The sequence below is a fragment of the Lygodium microphyllum genome, chromosome 5 (assembly GCF_053477565.2).
Source record: "Lygodium microphyllum isolate KBCC chromosome 5, Lygodium_microphyllum_v1.1.10, whole genome shotgun sequence".
Taxonomy (NCBI): domain Eukaryota; kingdom Viridiplantae; phylum Streptophyta; class Polypodiopsida; order Schizaeales; family Lygodiaceae; genus Lygodium; species Lygodium microphyllum.
Genome location: NC_141139.1, coordinates 72,065,419 through 72,083,033, shown reverse-complemented (window position 1 = coordinate 72,083,033; position 17,615 = coordinate 72,065,419). Strand labels below are relative to the sequence as shown.

Below are 17,615 nucleotides of genomic sequence, written 5' to 3'. Positions count from 1 at the left end.
AGGTGGTTTCTCGTGGCGCGATTGTCAGGCATCTTGGATACCCATTGGGGGTGGATGTACGGCCAAAGGCCCTGCTAGAGTGGATTTCACACAAACTGGCCGCCAAGTTTATGTATTGGAAGTCGCAAGCCTGGCCGTTCCATGTCCGCCTCAAAGTGGCTCAGACAATTATGCTACCAATGCTGACGTATTTCCTGCCATTACTGCCATGGACGCCCAGTACTTTGAAGGCTCTTACTCATCCCATTCGTTTCATGCTATGGAAGAAAGATTCACTGCAGGCAGGCATTTCCTGGATTTCATGGTCACATGCATGTACCCCTAAGCGCATGGGTGGTGGAGCTATTTTGGATGCAGAAACTCATATGCTGGCTCTTCGTTGGTCTCTGTTTCGTGCCATGTGTGTGGATCATCACCCGTGGACCATCATAGCCCGTTATTTTCTTGAGGACAGCGGCCTCCGCCAGGGTAACACACGGCTTCGAGCCTCATGGTGGCATGTCCTTAATGCTGACGCTCGTTTCTCCAGTCCCTCTTCCTCTTTGTTAGTGCATTTGGTCGGCTCTTGGAAAGTGGTGCTCCAAAAGGCCCGTTGGCATCCTGTAGGGGACCGCGTGCAGACAAATTCTTTTCAGCTGGAATTGTTGGCGGTATCCACATTACTTTCATGGGAAGATAAACATCAGCTCAGACCAAGATTTAACCGCATGGCCCGTTTGGGTGTGACTTCGATTGCGGATGCTACCCTTGCCACTCGCAATGTCCTTGCATCATTTCGGACTGCTAGGAGACTTTTCAGGATCCCGCGCGGATACCGTGATTTATGGGGGAAGCTTTCCTCGGAACTTCAGGGTAGGCAACCCTTTCCTGCCCTAGCTATGGATCGCCCTTGGCAGGACTGGGACCTTGCAGGCCGGTTGAGTCTGGAAAAGGCCTCTACTAATCAGGTGTATCATCTTCTCATTAAAGATCACCAATGGTTGGGCGTGAAAGTTAATGCTGTTTGGGGCCTGCGGAAATCACTGTCATGGTGGCAGGCAACGCTGATGGAGGGATGGCAGAACAAGACACCTTTCAAAGGCAAGGTCTTTCTGTGGCGGGTAATGATTGGTGGTCTTTCTCTTGCTTCGGCCCTTTCCAAGCGTCGAATCTCGAATGGCACTTGCTTCTTCTGCACCACTTCGGCGGAATCGGCCCGACATCGTTTTCTTTCTTGCCCGCTCGCCAAGAATATCTGGTCACTCTTGTCACGAATCTGGCACGCGGTGGTGGGGTCTTCACTGACTCCCTTCGATTGGGTTTTTGTGCGCCCGAAGTATCCCACACCACCACCGTTACATATGAAGATCTTATTCCATTTTTTCAGATACTGGGGATGCTGGCACATTTGGACCACCCGAAATGCTTTTCTCTTTGATTCGGCTTCTAATGTACCGCGACATATTGCAAGGCTTAAAGGGCTCTTGCATTGGCAGCTAGATCTCATCAGGCACTCTGACTTGCTCCCTTGGGAGGATTTGTATTCCTGGCATTTGGCAATTGCCTCTGGGTCCTTGCCATGATTGGTGTAACTTTTTAGTACCCTAGTCCGGGGATTTCCCACACGTTGGCCTATGGCCCTCGTGCCTCTTGTACTCGTGTAATCATGTAATCTTGTACTTTCTTCGTAATTAATACAATTACCTTTTACGAAAAAAAAGAGAGAGAGAGCCTTGTTGCCTCCACGCTTGTGGCTTGTATGCCACCATGTAGCCTATGTGCCTATGCACCATCCCTATAGTGTGGACCGACGCCCCACATCCCTATCCTGCCACCCCTATACTGTGCATTTTCTTTGACACCCCTACAACATGTAGGCAATAGCATTGCATATATTGGAGGCTGCTGCCTAGCGTAAAACCTTTCTATACATCACTTGTATCGCAGGCTTGTGCGCTGCTTGTGCTTTTTGCGCATAGGGGCAAGGTAGAGAGAGAGAGAGAGAGAGAGAGAGAGAGAGAGAGAAGAGAGTCGCGCGAGAGGATGCTGCGGCCGCTCCGTGCCGCCCTGCCCTCGCTAGGTCTGGCACGTCCTGTACCTGCGTTTACCTGCGCTGCCGCCGCCTGAAGCCCTTCCTGGTGACTCCCACTGTTCGCCTCAGGCTTGTCGTCCTTTTTGTGCGCCAGGCCGTTGCGTCTCGTCACTCCACTCGCGGGCTGCCTCTCTGCCTGCCTCTGTCAGTCGCGGCTGCGCCCTGCGCTGCCGCCAGCATCCCTGGTGTCGCCTTCCAGAAGTCCTGCTCCTGGAGCAGTGGGGAGCAGTCGCCCTACTCCTGCAGCATGTTCGGTTCCGGCCGCCCTGTCCACGCCCAGACGCCTGATCACTGACGTCCTGTCTATGGTAGCATCCCCCTGACGCCCTGTTCCCGGACTCTGCTGACGGACCCCTGCCCGGCACCCCAGCCTGTCCTGTCCTGCTGTGGAGACCGCCCGGCCTGTGTTTCGCCTGTCTGCCCCTGCACCGTGACAGGTAAACCTCAGTTTTCATTAGCTCTCCTTGCCGAGCACACCCCGGGACAGCACCTCTGTACAGAAAAAAAGGAAAAGCGAGAGCCGGCAAAAGAGAGGGTCAGTCCTCCCTCGAGATCAACTCATCAGATACGATGGCTGGTTTGGATCTGGATTTCATAGATCAAACAGTGGCAGCACTGGGGCCGGATTCTGATGCGGAGGAACCTGAGGATATGGTTCCGTGCAACGAAGAGCTGCCCCCTGGTCCCGACATCCAGCCTGCGGGTAAACGTACCAAGCATGCTTCGGAAGAGATAGGCATTCCTCAGGATCGGTCCTATGCTCAGGTTGCCTCGGATTCGGTGGACTCTCAGGAAGTGGACTGGGAACATTTGCTGGAATTTGCAAACACCTTGCTTGGCGATTATGTTCAACATAATCAGGAAGCCTTCGCTGACTCTGCACCTGATGATGTGCTGGATGCCACCGTGGACCCAAAAACTGTCTTACGCTCCTTTTCGGTATTCTATGATCGCGCTGTCATACTCTTCTTCACTGGGCGAATCCCGTTGCTTTCCCGTATTCGCCAGTGGTTGCAACATCTGTTACAAGGGGAATGTGTTGAAGAGATTTTTGTTGGTTCCCGGGGTTTTTTTGAGGTCCTGCTGAAATCAGAAACGCACCGTGCTGCTCTCCTGTCTAAACTGCCTTTGTTTTTTGAACGCCGGTTGGTTCATGTGGTTCCATGGCGTCCAATGGCAGATTTTCAGCGTCTGCTGCAACGTGAATGCCCGGTCTGGGTCGAGGTGGAAAACTGTCCGGCTGTTTATTGGCCATTATTGAAGGATGCTATGGCCGCTGTGGGCACTGTTCTGGTCCCTCCCAGTCTCCGGGCTGTCAATCGCAACCGCTTGTGTATGCTATGGGACACTGCACGAAAAAGGCCTGCCTGGTTACGCCTCAATTGCTCTGGCATGCACCCATTACACTTTCGTTTGAAATGGGGCAATTTTGCAGGGCACTGCTTCTCCTGTGGACAGTTGGGGCACTTTATGGCCGAATGCCCGGAACAGCAACACACTTCCCAGGATGGCCATGCTGTGCCGCCCATGGAAGATATGGTGTGTGATGCCCCATCGCTGGATGCTACCCATCAGCCCCAAGCTTTGGCCAAAGGTAAACAACAAGTTGCGGGTCTGGATTCCAGCGCCACTAATTGGGTGGAAGTACGTGCAAAAAAAGGCAACAGGGTTGTTGCGGCCATGGAGAACAATGCGTCTACTACATCACAAGATTCCATGCGTACATACATGCGCAGGAAGGAAATGCAGTCTTCTGAGCGCTCGGCTCCTGCTATGGTTTCCTTTGCCCCCCTTCATCAGCCCGCCAGGAAAATGTATTCGGATCGTTCAAAGGGGCCCTCTGCTAAGCTGGCATTTGATACCAGAGGTAATGTCATTACCCCGTGGGACCGTCGCTATCCCCGTTCCATCCCAAAGCCAGCAGATATGCCGTCTACTTCCAAATCTGGTCCGCAGAACTCTTTTGCAGTGCTGGCGGATTTCTTGGACGAGGGAGTTCTGGACATTCTCGCTGACAAAGTCAAAGCAAGGCAAGCAGTGCCTCGTACCTGATTTTGTTTTGAGTATACATGAAAATCGCCACGTGGAATGTGTGAGGAATTTGTTCTCGGCACAAGCAACATGCTATGTGGACTGTATTGCATGAAAATCAGTGGGATGTCCTGTGCGCTGTTGAGCACAAGAGTCACGATGAAGCCGGAAAAGTGGTAGATTGCCATGGTTTTAGATTGTTTTATGCTGGGTCACAGCCCATGCATTATTCGGGCGTGCTCATGATTGTCCATAACAAATATCAGCCTGTTCTAATTAAAAATGATGTTCATGGCCGTTTTTTGGTGATTGAAATTATATTCGAAGGGGAAATCTTATGGCTACTTGGCCTCTATGCTCCGAATGATTCCGTATCTCGTCGGGCGCTTTGGCAGACTTTGCAGACCTCCTTGTCACTTGGCAGACGGGGCTTCTTCATGGGGGATTTCAATATGTGTGTGGATTCTTCCCAGTCCACGTCGGAACATTCGGTGATGGATACGCCGGAAAGTCGTATGTGGTAGGCGTTGGCTCTTCACGTTCTTAAGCAAGACCTTTGGTCCTGGCTACACCCGTCTTCTACAGGGTTTACTTTCCATTCTGCCCAGTATGCAACAACATGGTCGAGATTGGATCGTATATATATCATGCAGAAATGATTTTCTTCCTGAGCTGCTCGAAATCAAGGTGTTGCAGCAATATGCCTTGTCCGACCATTTCCCTCTGCAGCTTGAGCTGCTTGCACAACCCATTGCCCCGTTCAAGCAATTTCTGGAGAGACTCCCTTTGCGTTTCAATTCGTCTTACCTGAAGCATGCAATCTTTCAGGGCTATATGCAGCAATTGATTGACAGATTTCTCTTCGACATCTCTTCTCAAGGCACTGCGTCATTTGAACGATTGCTTTCTAATGTGCAGCGGGTTGCTCGGCAGTATGGGATCCACCATGCGTCTCTTTCTCGGCAGCGTCGCAAGGCAGCCGAGGACATGCTGGCTTTGGTTCGTTCTCTGCTGGTGGACTCTCCGGATGATGCGTTTTTGCTAGCGCTGGCCATGCGAGTGGCGGATCTTATTAAAGAATTCCAATTGCAATCATATCAGCAGGCCAAACTGCGACATCTGACAGATACGTTGCACGATAATGCATGTCAAACCCATAAGTTCTTCCGAGCTCTTCACGCCTCTCCTGCTAGGGAGAATATGACCAGACTCGAGGATGCAGGTCACCTTATCATGGATCCCCAGACTATTGTGCATATGTGCAGGAATTATTTCCGTGACCTTCTCGGCACCACTTCGCCACCTTCAGATCAAATCGCCCAGGCCCGTTCGGGTTTTTATGACCTGGTCCGCAATCAGCTACCGCAAGACGTGCAAGCTATTATGGAGTCCGATATTGGTGAGGCAGAGGTTATGGATGTCTTGTTACATTTGCCCGAGGATAAAAGCCCGGGTTGGGATGGCCTCACCAATGAGTTCTTTGAAGCTTTTGCTACCCAACTGGCGAAACCATTGCAGGCTTTGTTTCAGCAGGTGTGGCAAACCGGGATTATGCCTTCCTCATGGAAAGAAGGCCTTATTAAACTACTTCCAAAAGTCCCTTCGCCATCTAGGTTGACACAGTGGCGGCCCATTTCCTTGATGGGCTCAATGTACAAAATCTTTTCCAAAATAATGGCGAATCGACTTCATAAGCATCTCCCGGCCATTGTGCATCCTTTACAGTATGGTTTCATTAAGGGCCGAAATATTCTGCACAATGTATTGAATGCTCAACTAGCTATTGATTATGCAAGGCATTCGAACCAGGAGGTAGTACTGATTCAACTGGACCTGGAAAAGGCTTTTGACTATCTGGATTGGTCTTTCGTTGCTGAACGTATGTCGGCTATGGGCTTTGGTCCCCGGATGTCTCGTCTTATCTACACCATTAGCGCGGCAGCGTCTTCGCGAGTCATGCTGAACGGAGGTGTTACTGAGCCATTTGTACTTGCCCGCTCTGTCAGACAAGGATGCCCTTTGAGCCCGCTATTCTTTGCCCTCGCGACACATCCAGTTCTTTCCATGTTATCCCATATGGTAGCCTCTTCTCAGTTGGCCGGTCTGTCGCTTCCTTCAGGACAGCACTTCATTAGCCAATCCCTGGCGGATGATACTTTTATGATTTTGCGTGCGGACAAGGACAACCTCAAGCGCGCATTGGATGTTTGGGGCATCTTTGGTCAAGCCTCCGGCCTTCGCATCAATGCGCTCAAATCAGCCATTCTTAGCTGCACGGAGTCGGATTTGCAGTCCTTGGACTGGCAGGGTCTGGTTATTCCTTGTGGCTCCATTGTCAGGCACCTTGGGTACCCTTTGGGTGTCGACGTTCCACCAAAGCAGCTTCTGCAGTGGATTTCTCAGAAAATGGTGGCTAAGTTTATGTATTGGAAATCTCAAGCCTGGCCCTTCCATATTCGTCTCAAAGTGGCCCAGACAATTATGTTGCCAATGCTGACATATTTTTTTGCCACTGTTGCCCTGGACTACTATGACTCTCAATGCGCTTACTCAGTCTATTCGCTTCATGCTATGGAAGAAGGACTCATTGCATGCAGGTATTTCCTGGATTTCTTGGTCGCATGCCTGCACCCCCAAACGCATGGGTGGCGGAGCTATCTTGGATGCCCAAACTCACATGCAGGCACTCCGCTGGTCTCTCTTCCGCGCCATGTGTTTGGATCATCATCCATGGGTCGATATAGCCCGTTATTTTCTTGAGAGCCATGGGCTTCTACATGGCAATACCCAAATCCGGACTTCTTGGTGGCATGTTCTTAATGCTGATTCGAGGTTCTCCAGTTCTTCTTCGTCGCTGCTTAATCATTTGGTATGTTCCTGGAAACGGGTCCTTATAAAGGCTCAATGGCATCCAGCGGAGGATCACGTGGCTATGAATTCTTTTCAATTGGAATTATTGGCAGTCTCGCGTTTACTTGTATGGGAAGGCAAAAATGAGCTTAGACCACAATTCAACCGGATGGCTCGTTTGGGCTTGTCTTCGGTTGCGGATGCCACCCTTGCTAGTCGCAATGTACTTATATCTTTTCGTACAGCTAGGAGGCTTTACAGGATCCCGCGGGGATATAGGCCGTTATGGGAACAGCTTTTGCGGATGCTCCAGAGCAGACAACCCTTTCCTGCCCTTGCTTCAGATCATCCCTGGCAGGATTGGGACCTACAAGGCCGGCTGACTTTAGGCAAAGCTTCTGCTAATCAAGTTTATCATATTCTGATCAAAGATCAACAATGGTTAGTTAACAAAGCCAATGCTTTATGGGGCTTACGAAAGCCCCGGTCTTGGTGGAGGGCAACTGTGATGGAGGGCTGGTTGAACAAGACCCCCTTCAAATGTAAAGTCTTTCTTTGGAGAGTGATGATTGGTGGTCTTCCGCTTGCGTGAGCTCTTTCCAAGCGACGAATCTCCAATGGCAACTGTTTCTTTTGCACCACTGCTGTGGAATCAGCCCGCCACAGATTTATTTCTTGCCCCGTCGCTAAAAAAGTCTGGTTCTTTTTGTCGGCTATTTGGCAAGGAGCGGTTGGATTCACCCTGCGCCCATTTGATTGGGTTTTCGGACAGCCCAAATACCCCACTCCTGCACAGCCACATATGAAACTCATGTATCATTTTCTCCGATATTGGGGCTGTTGGCATAACTGGACCATTAGGAATGCTTTTCTCTTTGACTCCGCCTATAATGTTCAGCAACATATTGCAAGGCTTAAGGGCCTTTTGTATTGGCAGTTGGATCTTCTCCGACATTCTGATTTGCTCTCTAGGGAGGACTTCCGTACCTGGCTTATGGCAATTTCATTTGCCCCCTTGCCATAACTTTGTAACTCGTAGCAATTAGCCCCTTTTCACATGATGGCCTGGATTGGCGTCATGTTTCTTGTAATCAAGTTATCTTGTACTTTTCGTTATTAATACAATTACCTTTTACGAAAAAAAAGAGAGAGAGAGAGAGAGAGAGAGAGAGAGAGAGAGTTGTGCATAGCTTCTATTCCTCAATGGTGGGCTTGAATATGGATGATATGGATTGGATTGTTGCAGCCTTGGGTCGAGACATGGACGTGGAAGAAGATGCAATGAAAGAAGACATGGTGTCTTGCACCAATGAGATGGTTTGCCTCTCCCCTGATGTTCGGCCATTTGTTAAACGTAGAAAGCATCTTTATGATGAATTTATAGTTGCTCTTGAGGCCCTTCGCTTAGGTGATTATGGGACTTCTAAGAGTCCTTCCCATGACGATCATTATCTTTCTTGCCACTTCTGCCACCTGTAACGGATAAAGCATGTGAACTGTGGGAAGCGTCATTGTTTTTCTTGTTAATTTCTTCAGTCAAAAGAGCACTCTCTACATCTTTCAATTTCAGCCCATCAAGTTTGTTGGTACAGATCATAGTGCGAAATACATCCCAAGACTTAGGTAAAGTGCCAAGCAGAAACAAAGGATGCAGATTATCTTGAAACTTAATACTCTGTCGACGAAGCAGATTCTTCATGATAGAATGAAAGTGGCTAAAGTGAGCAGACAATAGAGTCCCCTCCTTCATGCGGAGATCCATCAATTGTTTAAGCCAATACATTTGCAAAGCAGGGCTCTACTTTGCATAAAGTTCGTGAATCTTTTCTCATAGATTCCATGCACTTTGATCTTCATCTTCAACACAACATTATTGTGGACCTCTTCAGAGAGTGATAAAATGATAGTGGACTTGCATAGTGCATCTAAATCAGCCTAGTCATCATCGTCCATGTTCTCGGGTTTAATATCTTTGTTTCTTAGTGGCTTAATCCGCAATTTCTGCACCAAAACCTACCATATTTGAGACTTCCAGTAGCCATAGTTAGTGCTATTCCAACTCGGCAATGTTAAACAAACCCGTATATTTGAGATGACCAGCCATAATGAGTCAAACAGAGGGAGACTATGCAGAAAACAGCCTGCTGTAATTAGTAGTAAATAGGCCAAAACCACTATCAAAATAAGCTGAAAATAAGAGAAACTACTAAAATGACCAGCTATTCACCGAAGAGTACCAAAAGTACATCAAAATGACATGATTAAGCTCAGTAAATACATCACAATCCACATAAAATAGCTTGCTGTAATAAATCATAGCAGTGACTAAAAGAGAGCAAACAATGAGCTACTAGTGATCCAAAGTCAAGTATGACTGCCAGGTCAAATCTTGCATGAAGCGAGCATGTAACAAACACTGTAGCAGTCAAGAACCATGAGCCAAACACCCAAATGTGTTAGAGTAATCGATGTCCGTATAAGGATACAAGCCCTGGCATAAAGAACTCAGAGAGTAAGCCAAGCTAGTTGACTGATAGGACGTGACAAAGGTCGGTGTATGCTCAAAGAGAAGACGGATTAAATCAGTCCAAAAGCATCCAATGCAAACAAGTATCTATTAAGAGCATAGACATGTAAGAGATCCCAATCTCATCTACTCAAGAAGCTCAACTGCATAAACCACAAGCTCTGCAATATCCAAAGATAGCATGAAGCTCCCGCTGGCAGAAAGATCAATGTCAATCGAGCAACCAAGCTCAAAGATAGCATGTGAATACATAAGGCACCATGGAGCCAAGACCGTATATCAACTGAGCATCTAGAGCAAGGGATCAGTCAAGCATCACTTATAACATCCAGTACATCATGTAACAGTCAATGTCAAATCTAACAACCCAAATAAGCATCCAAGAGCTCTAAAGTATGCAAATGAAAGCCCAACTGAAGCTTTAAATGGCAATCAAACACATACAATGTAAGGAGCATGCATTTCTGACATATGCATCAAAGCATGTACTGAAGGATCAAGCATAGACCATCGGCATAATGACTATCACAAAGCATGCCACTGTAGACCAATTTCAATCAAATACCAACCAAGACGGAGCTCAATCGAAGCGCAAAAGGCATTCCAGAGCAATATAAGACATGTACCAACCTGCGTATACATCCTTGTAGTCATATGTGTCACTACGGAAGCACCCGTGACCAACAGGTAGAGCATACACGGACCAAATAGATTGGCTTCAGCCCTGGTTATTACAGTAGTAAATTCATTGTCAATACTAAGTAAATCAGTCCTTAAATTAAGGTCAAAGCTGTCTCAAATCATGGGCATATGATATACCAATGTATTAGCATCAATGGTACACATCAGTAGTGTATATATAATACGTGAATCATAGCCAAAAGCAATAGGCATATAAAATCCTTGTTAAAATTGGTTCAGCTCTCCTCTATATAGTAGTGAATACACTGCCAAACAAAGCTATTTCAGTGCCAAAATCAGCTCCAAATCCAATCCATAACACATGCATAACATTCCCATACATGTAGACATCACCCCAGCACAACCGGGCATCATAAGACCAACAAAGCTGACCATAGAAGTATCAAATAGAGTGCTGCCCTGTATTTCGAGCTAGCAAGCCTCAACCAAAACAGAGTAAATGAAGTGGTTAAATCAGTTCAAAATCAACTCCAAGCAATGACATAGCATCCTCGAATATATAAGCATCAACTGGGCATAATTGGCATCATCCAACCAATGGCAACAAGTTTGGACATCAAAGATAAGCATTGCCCTATTTTATGACAGTCTGTGGACTGTTATAATAGTCCAAAATTGAAGCGTAGCACTCAAATTGGATGCCGAGAGTGGAAGGATCAATGCCAAGCATCAAAACCAAGTGTATAAGTGCTTGTAAAGCTGCCCAATGAAGAAGATATGCTGTAGGAGATAAAAAACGTGAGCTGCTGCTAAAAAAAAGGGCATGTTGTTTCACATAACGTAATGCTGCACCAGTAGGGTGAGGGCTATGGGGGGTTGCTCCAACTTGCTCGAGAAAGGCTCAAAGAGTGCCCAAGAAGAATACAATTGATAGGAAGATTGAATAGAGTGGCTATGACTGCCAACAGAGAGATGAATCTTGTAGGTATTCAAATGAAAGTTGAGAGTGTGTCGGACCAAGCTCGAGCTCGTAAAGAAGAAGGCTCTGATACCAGTTGAAGAGAGGTGAGCCTTGAAGTCGAAGTACGAGTGGGAGCAAGGGCTATGGTGGAAGGAGCAAGAGCAAGAGAGAGAGACACACACAAGTGGGAACTCCAACAGTCACAATGTGTGACCGGCCTTTCCTTCTTTCAAATGTCACTAAAAGAATAAAGAACAAAGTGGCAGTGATGGGCGCCCACCGCCTGCAGTGTGTAGGTGCGGGTACTATCAGTGTAGTAATACACGGGCGGCTAGGCAGAGGCTCCTTTACCCCCAACATTCTGGATACACAAGTGTATACCTAGGAGGTTCTTTTCTTGTTTTCTGCTTTTCATGAGCAAGGCATTATTCTTTTACTCACTGGCCAAATTCCAGTGCTTGCCAAGATTTGTCAGTGGCTGACATCTATGCGTTAGATTGATTGTGTGGAGGAGATCTTCACTGGTTCCCATGGATCCTATGAGGTTGTGCTCCATTCTACTTTGGCATAGGATCTCCTCCTTAATAAGTAGCCCCTTTTCTTTGATAAAAAGTTTGTGCATATTGTCTCATAGCATCCAATGGTAGATTTCCAATGTCTACTCAAGGAGGAATGTGCCATATGGGTAGAAGTGGAGAGTTGCTTGGCTATTTATTGGGTTCTTCTCAAGGACACAATGCTATAGGCCATATGTTGGTACCTCGAAGTTTGAAGGCAGCCAATAGAAAAAAACTGTACATGTTGTGGGATATTGCTAAGAAGAGACCTAACTGGTTGCAGTTCAACCATAGCAGCATGCGGCCTCTTTGGTTCTAGCTCAAGTGGGGTATTTTTGCTGGTCATTGTTTTTCGTGTGGCCTCTTTGGTTCTAGCTCAAGTGGGGTATTTTTGCTGGTCACTATTTTTCGTGTGGTGAACTGGGTCATTCCATGGCAGAATGTCCAGATCAAAAGGGTACTGTGGTGGATCAGCCCATGGACAAGGACAAAAACGTGGCTTTAATTTCTGCCCAGCAATAGATTATTCAGCTGACTCCGTAGTCTAAAGTGAAGCAACCAACTTCTTTTAGCCTCTTTTTCAGACTTAGAAACATAGGGATGGGGACAGAAGCCCTATATAACAAGGGAAAAGCAAAGGAGACTTCCATGTCCATAGCACCTATTGATCCTGCTTTGATTTCATAGGACCTTCTCCGCACTTATTGGTGTTGCGAGGATAAATCCTCTAATGTTCCTACTATTGGAGTCTCCACTTTTTCAAAGGATCCATTGCCCCCCAAACATTTGATCTACTGTAGAGGGGGTCAGCTATATCCTGCTATATGTTGACGACTTACTCATCACAGGCTCAGATTCTGCTACCCTAGCAGACATCAAGGCAAAGCTTAGTGCTACTTTTGAGATGACAGACCTTGGTTTGTTATCTTATTTTGTGGGGATGGAGGTAGTTCGTTCTGGGGGATGCATTTTTGTGTCACCGTAGAAGTACACACTTCAGCTAGTGGAACAACACACTTCGGATTAGACATAGCCAGTGGCCACGCCTCTTGATCTTATTGTCCACTTGTCGAAGGATACCCTAGGACAACCCTTCAATGCACACATGGTTGTCACGTCCTATGGTGTCCGATTAGTATAGTTTGATGCTAGTATGGTACTAATCGGACTAATAAATCTTGGACCTGCGTTCGATGTTACATCCGATGAAAGAAAAAATACATCTAATTTTAAGTCTATGCTTAATGTTTGGACTTAAAAGTTAAAACATAAACTTAGAGATTCAAGTTAAGACTCAAAGTGCAAAAGAGAGTTGAAACAAGACTTGAGAGTTTTGAGTATACTATGTAGCATGAATAATGAAACCAACAACTTTATTATGAGCTAGATGTGCAATCTCATACAAAAAGTGTACAAAAATGGATTGAGATAAAAGCCATCATCCATGGCTCAGTCCGAATCAAGATACATGATTACTCTAGGTGCTCATATCACTCTCGGCATGGAAGGTGGAAGCATCCTTGTCACCACTTGAGGAGCCATCACCCTCGTCAACAAAATCACCCTCACTAATAACATTGCCCTCGTCATCATACTCGGGCTCTCTAAGCTCTAGGTGAGAGGCAGTGATAGGTATATCCTCCTGGGCTGAACTAGAAGTATTTCTCGAGCCACTCCCATGCCTTGTGTAGCATCTAAGGGCCCCACAAGCATCATGGGCAGCCGATGTGGATGCCGAAGTGAAAGTTCCATCGCTACCGGCGCGAGGGCGAATAACAACATGGACACGCCGTATAAGAGTGCGAGAGACCCACTGGTCTATCCCCTCAAGCTCCAAGTAAAGCTCCCTAAAGATTTGCTCCTTCTCTAAGTCTCTCTCGTGAGTCACACTTTTAAGTGTACTAGCGAAGAGCTTGAGTGAATCCACATTTATCTATACATTTAAAGAATGAGACTTTAGATTAAACAAATGAAACTTCTTTAAATATGTTTTATAATCTATGAATAAAGTTATGAACTAAAAAGTATAAAAATTAGATATGCGATACGTGCCTTGCTATAGACATCTCATGCATATTGCGTAGCATGCGTAAATTGAAGCGACAATAAATTAGTCGCTCCAATTGTTGTGTGCTAAGCTTGTTACAAATCTTGGTGTGTACGAGGGAATAGACAGACGGACCAATTCCTCTCATATGCACTTGACAAACAATCCTAAACCATGTGAAGAAAAAGTAAGTTTAAAGTGTAAACTTGCAAGTTGTAAGTTGTAACTAAAATTAAATGAAAAAAGATGAGATTTTCAAACTTGTGCAAGGCCACTCTTTGGAGGTAAGGCAATTGGTAGCCAAATGACTCCCACTAAAAAAGGGGCTTCACCAACGATTCCCGCTTTCAATAAATGGTAGATGCGAAAGCGGTGTCCCTTTGATTGCTATAATTAATGAGCTCCTAGAGAAAGGCACCATGGTGCTCTTTTGCCAAAGCCTTTGGAAGAAAGGCATCACGATTGGCAAGGACATTGGAATCCATGAAGAGAGAGGGTTTTTTGAAGGCGGGATGCAAAAGTGCCGCAAATCCATGTATGGGTCATTGCATCCACTCCCATCTTTTGTTTGTCAAAAAGAGAGTGCCATCTCTTTTAGGGGTGGTATCCAAGATATCACTACAGTAGGTGTAAGATGATAGAGATTTAGAGGTGAAATTTGAAAAGAAAGAGCACGAGACAATATGAAATATAGATTCTAAAATTACAAAGAAGTATGAATCATTTAAAAAAAAAAAGAATACCATGAAGAAGAGGCCTCCCCATCCAAGATGGTCGATGATTGTATCTCCTCCATCGCATCCACCATAAGATGATAGAGGAGGCCAATAGTAGCCCCCTCTATGTCTGTCATGCGAAGCACCTTGTAGATGGGAGTGACAACAATGATAATGTCCCTCACATCCATCCAGAATTCCTCCTTCAAGCAAAGCCTTTGAACGGCCTTTGCTTCCACTTTGCTTGATGTGGACTCCCCTTCAAGCCATTCCTTAAACTCATCTGACATAATCGTTTTTTGTAGCTTGTTGCGAACGTCATAGAGACGCTCGAGGAGAAGCCACATGGCCGCAAACAGAGTCTTTGAGGGCTTATTTAATTCCAAGTGCGAGTATGAGCGATAAATCGCAAGAACTCGGACCTTGGTGTTAACAAAGCCAACGATTGTGCAAGCATCGTTGACAATCCTCGCCACCCGCTCCAACTTGCCTATATCTTCCATAAGAAGATCTAGACAATGTGTAGCGTATGGTGTCTATACTATGGACGGAAACTCGGCCTCAAGTTTCTGCCCCATAGATGCACAATTCGAGGCGTTGTAACTTGCATCACATTTTGCGGCCCAACCTACAAGATTATATACGATGAAATTAGAATAAATTTGGGAGATTAAAAGAAGAGATTACAAAATAACGGATTTAGAAGCATTACCTCAATGATAGCTTGCTATATGTGTTGATACATGAACAAGCCCGTGGTTCTCCTTCCCCTTGTGCTCGCATCCACCGCTCGTAGGAAGTATGTGCCAAGTGGGCAAGAGACGAGGATGTTGATGATCCCCCTTTTTTTACGGTCACTCCATCCATCGGATAGGATAGATCATCCATACTTCACCCAATCGGCACACACGGGCTTAAGGGCCTTATCAATCCTCTCTCTCTCCTCATCGAGTTTCTTGAGTTTCTTGATACGCATATCATTGTACGTGACAGTGTACCATCCCTCGCATGGACCAACGGCGGCAATGGCTTTTACCATCCGCTTCCATCGATCCACTTTGAGAATATGGAAAGAGAGATTGCACTCAATTATGGCACGTGCAATCTCTATTTTCGCTTGCCTTTGCCTCTCCTTGAGAAAGAAGAGAGGATCGGAAACTTGCCCCATTGCTTGGGCAAGAGTGACTTTTCTCTTGGGCATAGGTGCACCACTCGAATGGCTTTTTCTAGATGGGATAGAAGAGGCCCCTCCAATGGAGGAAAGCAAGATTGTTGGAAAGGGATCATCTTCCGCATTCGAGACCTCATGATTAGGAGAGATCACCTTCTCACTTGCCCTTGAAAGGCCTTTGCGTCGCTTCAATGGCAAGTATTTCCGACGACAATCTTTATAGACATCGTCAGGAATACCGGGGCATGGTGTGGCTTCCCCTTCTAATTGGCAAAGGTGGATGAGAAGGCGAATGACGGATGAGGTTTGGAGCTTTGGGCAATACTTGCATTGCCAATCGCAAGTGTTGGATTTCATCTTCACTTGTTCGAAGTAGGCACAATGCAAGGGAAAGGCCTCATGGAGAGAGGGTGTCATTGAGGATGTATAGAGAGAACCTAGAGGGTCACGGGCGGAGGGTGAGATGATTGAAGAAAAGAGTGAAAAGAGTAGAGAGCTTGAGGGAGTAGAGAGAGGCTATAGCTTGATGGAGGAGGAGGTTGGAAGGGTTGGAGGTTAAGGGAGGACTCGAGGAGAGCTTGAGAGAGTAGGAAGGATGGAGAGCTTGAAAGGAGTAGGAGGGGTGGAGAACTTGAAAGGAAGAATGAGATGGTGGGGGAGGGGAGATTTTATAGAAAGGGAGAGTGCTTTGGGGTTTAGGGTTGGCCCTTGGGAGAGAGAGAGAGATTTCAAATTCTGAAATTTGAATGGTGGCCCATCATCCATGGGGAAGGATAGTTGCATTGTGTCTTAATTCATTGTGTGTATATGAGAGAGAGAGAGATGGATGAAATTTGAATCATGAGAGAGGGAGAGAAAAGGAGAGAGTATTTAAACTTGTTAGTTTAAAACATTAATCTTTAATATTTTCTCTTGAGTCTTTGTGAGAAAGAAAGAAAAAGATAGAGAGAAAGAAAAGAAAGAAAGAAAAGAATAGAGAGAAAGAAAAAAAGAATAGAGAAGATTCAAAAAAGAAAAGAAGAAAAAAAAGAAAAACGGGCTTGAAAATAGTAAAAAAAGTGACCGTTTATAACTTTATTGGCTGCAAGGCCCAGGCGTACGGGAGTCGCAACCCACATGCGGCGTAATGGTCACAAGGGGTATCAGTCAGACATTGGGTCACAGGGAACGGACCAGACGGGTTTAGACGGATGCAACGGATGGAACTGGACGCAACGGACGAGACAAGATGGGTGGACGGGTAGACCTGTCCGTCGGACGTGGACAACCTTGGATGCATATACCTATCGTTCTCTTGTAGGAAAACTTATTTGGTTAATTCACACTAGGCTAGATTTAGCTTACGCAATTAGCATACTCAGTCAGCATTTCATAGCACCTAGGATGTCACATTGGATTGCATATCTTCATGTGTTGTGTTATTTACGGTGTATTTTTTCATATGGCCTTACATATGGTTCTGGTTTATGTTTGCAGGGGTACACTGATTCTGATTGGGCAGGAGATCCCGACACCTGGCGTTCCCATGGCGGCTACCTCTTTACCTTAGGCATGACTCCCTTTTCTTACTCTAACCGTAAGCAAGAGATGGTGGCGGCTTCCACGGCCGAGGCCGAGTATTAGGCTCTCTTTGATGGCACCACCGAGGCCATCTACTTGAGGAGTTTACTGGCAACACTTTATTTCCCATGCGACTCTTACACCATTGTCTAGTGCGACAACCAGAGTGCCATTGTCCTTGCGGGCAATCCGATCATTACACCACGGACGCGGCGTGTGGGAGTTCACTTCCATTTTTCCAGAGAGCAGATTGAGCTAGGCGCTATCCGCCTAGAGTTTGTGCCTACATCTGACAATTTTGCAGATATTTTGACCAAAGCGGTCAACCGGCTAGTTCTTCAGTACCTGTTACCCAAGATTGGTTTAGGTACACCCTCCTCTACTTCTTCAGCTTGACGGGGAGAGGGTGCTTCTCTCTTGCTTCCCTTTCAGCTTGAGAGGGAGCAACTTCTACTATTGTCAATGACAGTGATGATACTTAC

At 46.3% G+C, this 17,615-nt stretch overlaps 1 protein-coding gene and 1 pseudogene across 3 annotated transcripts in view; one reads left to right on the top strand and one right to left on the bottom strand.

Moving 5' to 3' along the window:
* LOC148035964 (uncharacterized) overlaps positions 1-17,615 on the top strand; it is a 120,135-nt gene that overhangs the window by 85,206 nt on the left and 17,314 nt on the right. The gene's annotated exons all lie outside the window — the stretch shown is intronic.
* On the bottom strand, positions 2,217-15,990 carry LOC148035966 (uncharacterized; annotated as a pseudogene).